Source organism: Solanum dulcamara, chromosome 10, assembly GCF_947179165.1.
Source record: "Solanum dulcamara chromosome 10, daSolDulc1.2, whole genome shotgun sequence".
Lineage (NCBI taxonomy): Eukaryota > Viridiplantae > Streptophyta > Magnoliopsida > Solanales > Solanaceae > Solanum > Solanum dulcamara.
In genome coordinates, this window is record NC_077246.1 from 44,088,288 (window position 1) to 44,094,350 (window position 6,063).

The 6,063-nt window shown below is 40.1% G+C and overlaps 1 pseudogene; it reads right to left on the reverse strand.

Annotated features, from left to right (window-relative positions):
• Positions 1–210: 210 nt before the first annotated feature.
• On the reverse strand, positions 211–330 carry LOC129871782 (5S ribosomal RNA; annotated as a pseudogene).
• Between the last annotated feature and the right edge of the window lie 5,733 nt (positions 331–6,063).

Here is a 6,063-nt window from a genome sequence, read left to right on the forward strand (position 1 = left end):
ATAACCAAAGAAAAAGGAATAGAAAGCCTCCTGTGGTAGAAAATGAGGAGAAAAAGTGAATAGAGAATAGTGTAGCTAAAGGTATACGCCGATACTGGATGCAAGATAACAGACGAAAGGACAAGGCAAAACATAAAGACTCGCGAGACAATGCTGAGGTAAATCTGGAGCTAAGTTGAGTGCCCCATATATTATGGCAAGGATTACAATGAAATGCAACACGAAGACTTCCCAGGGAGGTCACCCATCCCAATATTACTCTCGCCCCAACATGCTTAACTTCAAAATTCTGATGGAACTTAATGCGTTAGTGCTGGTATGATCACGTGAGATGGAAGAATCTGAACTAGCGATGGAGAAACGAGATGAGATTATGTACCCAGAGTATTATAAGATACGTTAAGGAAATTGTAGCTAGGGCTTAAGCAAAACAAGAAGGATTAGCTAACTGACGACGCACTCAAATTCCATAGCTCTTTAACGTAGAACCAGTTAATGAGTAGAAAACCACAGAATAACTATGTAGGCCAGTGGGCAAGGGAATTTCGACACCACTTGGCAGCCAATTCTAAGGGCGAAAAAGCAAAACCCAAAAGGTAAGGGTATGAGCTGATGTAATTTATGAATGACAGAAAGTAATACCCAAGGCTGAAAATTCCACAATATGGCCAGGACTACAAGACTCACTTCGCACTCCAGCGCCAGATTACTCTGGAGGGAATGTTACTTGTGGATTAACGATATTTAACCCTTGCTCCTTCGATCAAAGACTACATACTCATCCGAGACGATGTAAAATTATAAGTTAAAGGAGTGGTAGGACCTTACAGAGTTCCCATAGCTATTATCCCAGGAGAAGGAGCTCAAGTTATAATTAACTACCGAGAGGTGCAAAGATAGGTTAAGCCAAACTACCGAGATGGAATTAGTACTACGGGTGAAGCAAGACATGGCCATAATTGGACCAAAGATCTCCCTCGACATCGAATGTAGGATAAGGGAGAAAAGGTAGGGTAAAATATGAGAAATAGCGAAGTAATGCTAGGATACTTCTTGTACCCTCTCATAATCTTGTAAAGGTAAAGAATGACACAGGATAATGGGTCTAGAGGATTACAAGCGGGGGTAAGGGAAATTGTGAAAGGGTCTAAGTAAAACTAGCAAAACTAGTTGTTACTACAGGATGGCGAGTATATACGCCAAAATTCTAGTGGAATTATACCAAATCATGTTAGAAAAAGCACAGAACGACTATGAGAGCCATTACATGAGGGGACTGCAGCATTATTCGGTAGCCAACCCTAAGGAATGGAAACAAAGAGGAGAAGAAGGACCCAAAAGATAGAGTTCCAGTTAAAGTTCTGAAAAGAGTCGAGAAGGACTATACGAGGCAAACTGTTCCCATATTATCAATGTCATTATGAACCTATTCTATAAGCTTTAAGAGTAGGGTGCTATATGGGTTATTGCTAGTAGGCTAACAAATTAGCCCATTTGCTTTCAAGCAAGAGGACCCATGCAACTGAAATGAGGTGGAGTTATAGAATACGGAAATAGTAAGGTTCTGTGAGGCTGCCCAGCTAATATCTCAGATAGAAGGACTTTAATTATGATTAATGTTTGGACCTCAGTCCAAAAAGAAGTCGGGAGCACAGACAGGCCTTTGTACCACTTTTTCTTTGGGCTGTTGAATAGGCTGAGCATACTATCAACTGCTAGAAAATATATTGCGAGCTTCTGAGGTTGGGTTTAAGTGTAACTAAGACAATCGTCCACCACTTATTGAGTTTACCTATGAGAAGGGATACCATCCAGTATCCAAATGACCCCCTACAAGATATTGTAAGGCAGAGCGTATAAGTCCCCCTAGTGGGGGAAAAGACTAAGCTGGTAGGCCAAACAGGATTAAGCAAACTATTGACTAACAACCCAGAGTCGGCAGAAATGATATATAGATAATCGACATTGAGAGTTCAAATAGATGATTGGATGTTCATAACAGAGTCACCCAGAAAAGGGAACTTAACCCAAAATATATTAGACTGTATCAAGTTGTGCATAAGGTGGGCAACACGGCTGGTGAGTTGAGCTTACCACCTTATGTGGAAACTATACGCCCAGTCCATCACATAGGAATGTTTCGCAAGGGTACTAACGAGTCACCCAGGGTATATTCCATAGATGATGTCCAGGAGATAGAATCTTGTGAGGAAAAACCTATCGCTATCTTAGATCGGCAAACTGGAAGATTGTAGACTAAAGACGTGCCTCCCGTCAAGTTACGGTGGAAAAACCAAAACCAAAGAGGGGATGATCAGGGAACTGAAGAGAACATGAAATATAAGTGTTCACACCTATAACCGATAATTACAGGTAACCCCAACTCCTGAAACACGTATATGAAGTACTTGTATGGAAATATGTGTTAAGAAGATAGCAAAGAATTTCCCTACAATTTGTATAAGGTGCTAAGAGAAGTGTTGTCTAACATTCGGGGACGAATGTTCTAAAGGGGGGAAGGATGTTACACCCCACCCTTTTTTTTAAAAAAACTCGGAATGTCTCATAAGTTCCTTGGACATTATCATGTGAGCCGAATACGCTACAACACTATCAAACGACTCTAAGGAAGGGAGAATATGATACCCCATAGTAGAGAAGGTTGGAAATGGAGTCATAAGAATCTGGAAGGAATTAGAGGCTAAGTAATGAGTCGTAGGACTTGATTTACCTACGTAAGCTACTAACTTGGAAGTCTTATATACTTAAGCTATTGGAGTACGTACCAAGCTTGCGTATCATGGATTACATAGGCTCTTAAAATAAAGTGAGATTACGAACCTACGAGAGGGAGCAAAAACTAGTTTCCGAACTTATGAAAGTCAAGCAAGCAGGTAACAAGCAAGTACCTCAAGCAAGCAGGTGACAAGCAAGCAGGTGACTCACCTGCCTGCTTGGGGGGGTGGACCCCGCTACCACGTGGCGGCATATGATAGGCTGCATGAACCTAGGTGGCATTCTAGGGGGCTGCCATGTGTCACCCTAAGGGGATGCCCCGTGGTACCTTATTAAAAGGTAGATATATGTGTATTATGACTAAGTATCTCATTGTTAGCCAAAAGTTCAGCCAAGAACAACAAAAGAAAAACGTAGAGAGGAAGAGAAAAAGGCAGCCATGGTTTCTAAGAATTTAAGGTGAGTTCTTCATTTTTTCTTCGCGAATTAATTATCTACGGTCTTTCTCAAACAAATGGGGGTGTAAATATGTATATTTGGATTCTTATGGAATCATTTATTCATCTTAGAACCTGGAATAGATAAGGAGAAGTTGAAGGAAAACCTTAGGAACAACAAAGAGGGAGCTACGGGTTTGGAAAGAAAACAAGGGGTAAGTCCCATTTCCGTTCAGTAAATTAATTACTTAGAGTATAATACGATGATATGGAGGTATTAGTAGTATAAAATTAAGGTTTGGTGCAGCAAAAATTGGACAGCAAGTTGCCACGACGTTACAACGCGCTAAAGAAAGTTCCGAGGCACAATTTCGGCAAGTTCTAGCCAATTTCGGGAAAGGTAAGTTCTTACCCTCTAATTTGAAGTTTATGATGTTAAATTAGGGTGTATTAAACTCCTTAGGGGCTGATGGAAGTTAGGGAAAAGGTTTGAAAAGTTCGGCGTTCGAAATAAGCGAAATTGGAGTCGCTATAGTTGAATTGTCATCAAAATAAAGTATTGCTCTTGTAATGTGGGTTAGGGTGCTTCTGGTCAAATCCACATGACCCCCCATTGCGTATAATTAAAGATGTTACAAAATAAAGACTAGACACCCTATTTTGATATCATCTTTTTGAATTAGTCATTTGGAGTTTATGTTGTATATTGTTGGTGTGAATTGATGCAGGTTGTTTTTTTTTGTTGGATGTAGGTCTTAGGGGAATATTATAGGGGAGGTGCTGCCCAATTTTTGTCTACGCCTTAGAGAATAATAGAACTAGTCAGGGAAACGACTAAGGAAATAGATTCCATTAATACTAAGGTGTAACCTAGGGTGATGGAAAGTTAAAAGGGGTTTATATTCATATTAATTTCATGTTGAATAGGTTCGAAGGATGATGAGTCAAACAGGATAACGAATAATTCAGACAAGGTAAGTGGAACTTTCTTTTGGCATGTTTTACGTAAGTGCGTACAACTATCTTTCTTTTATTTTGGCAATGTTTAGCCTTAAGTGAATTGTATATGAAGTGTGGGGATAATTCCATTCCCAGAATTCCAAGTACGCCTCATAACCCCTATCCACTATTCAGTATTAGAGTTCTTGTAAAGATTAAGTATTGCGTAGTAGGGTTTCTATGTGTTAGAATATAGTGTGTAAGAGGCTATCTTTCCTTTCCATTGAGATGTATTTGATACGTAAATGAGATTACGATGCCATAGTGGTTCACCGAGCCCCATGATGGGCCGGGTACAAAATATGTATATGCAGTTCACCTGAGGGAAAGTACACACTATATATAGCTTATTCTTTTTCTTCTTTTGGGCATGTCTTTGTCTTAGTTGTAAGTTGAATATGATATAAGATCCAGAGTAACTCCATTCTCAAACATCTCTTAATTACTTCTGAATATTGAACTCCTGTAGTAGTTGAACTATTTCCATGGAAACTCCGATATGTTAAAGAGGTAGTAAATGTACAGGCTTCAAGTCATAAAGGCTATACGAGAGTATGTATTTTGATTCCATAAATGATTTGTCTCTACGTTAATACATGTCTAGGGTCCCCGAGATTACTTTTGAGACAGCCCATAATGGCATTTAGAGGACACTCGAGATGACTACTTCGTTACTCGGGTCCTCCAACAAAAGCTCAACTTTCTTATTCTATCGGGTCTCTGATATTGATTTAAATTGCATAGAGTTACTCATTACTCAACTCATGTATACTATAACACTTCTTTCACCAAGTCCCGAGCCAGGTCTGTTATCATGTACAACTCACTACATTGCTCACCGAGCCCTTACTAGAGGGTCGGGTATGTATGTATATATGTATGATGATGATGTGTTGCAAAAGGGTAGTGATAGCACCGGGCTTATGATGGTCCTACAGATGTGATTTTCTGGGTCCTTGAAAGGGCCGGCTATATTGTATAAATTGAGCATGCATGCTTTTGTGATTCACAAAGTACAGGTACATGTCTTCGATTTGATAATTTATTCCCCTGCTTCTCTATTTTGAATATACCTCTAGTGCATTATGTTATGTTTTACATACTCAGTACATATGTCGTATTGACCCCCTTTCTTGGGGGGCTGCGTTCATGCCCGCAGGTAAAGATACAGGTTTTGGGAGTCCGTTAGCTTAGGATTCCATGCAGCTCAGCCCGAAGAGGCTCTATTGTATCTGGGCCTAGTTTTTGATACTGTCCACTGATGTATAAAATTGTTTTGTCCATTCGGGGGTACGACAGGGGCCCTGTCCCACCATATGTTGTCATTTATATTTTTAGAGGTCAGCAGACATGTATATGTGGATTGTGTATGTCATTTTGATTTAGCTGGGTCTACATGATGTATGATATATGTTATTATATTATGGCATCCTTGTCGACTTGCGTGCCCTATCATGTTGTGATACAAACAAAAAGGGCTATAAGTTTATGAAAATGTTATCGCTCAGTGGGGCTCTGTTACATGATATTGTTTTATTTACAGTTCAATGTGACCACAACTGATAGATATATATACGAGGGGTCCAGGTCGGACCCCTGTCGTGGCCTACGGGGTTGGGTAGTAACATTTCCACTCGGATCCAACACTGCATACATATCTGAAGTAAAGACCTTCAACATACCGGTAACAACATTTGGTTCTTCCTTAACATCTTGCCTCCCATACAATGCATAGAAATAATTGGTGTGTTGACCACCTCCTTGAGCTAGTTGGCCATGAGAAATGAGGCCTATTTCCACCACCACCTCTATAGTCCTTAGCATGGTTACTCGATTTGCCATATTTGAAGCATGCACTTTAGCCCGCTAAACACTCCTCTTTGTTGGTCCT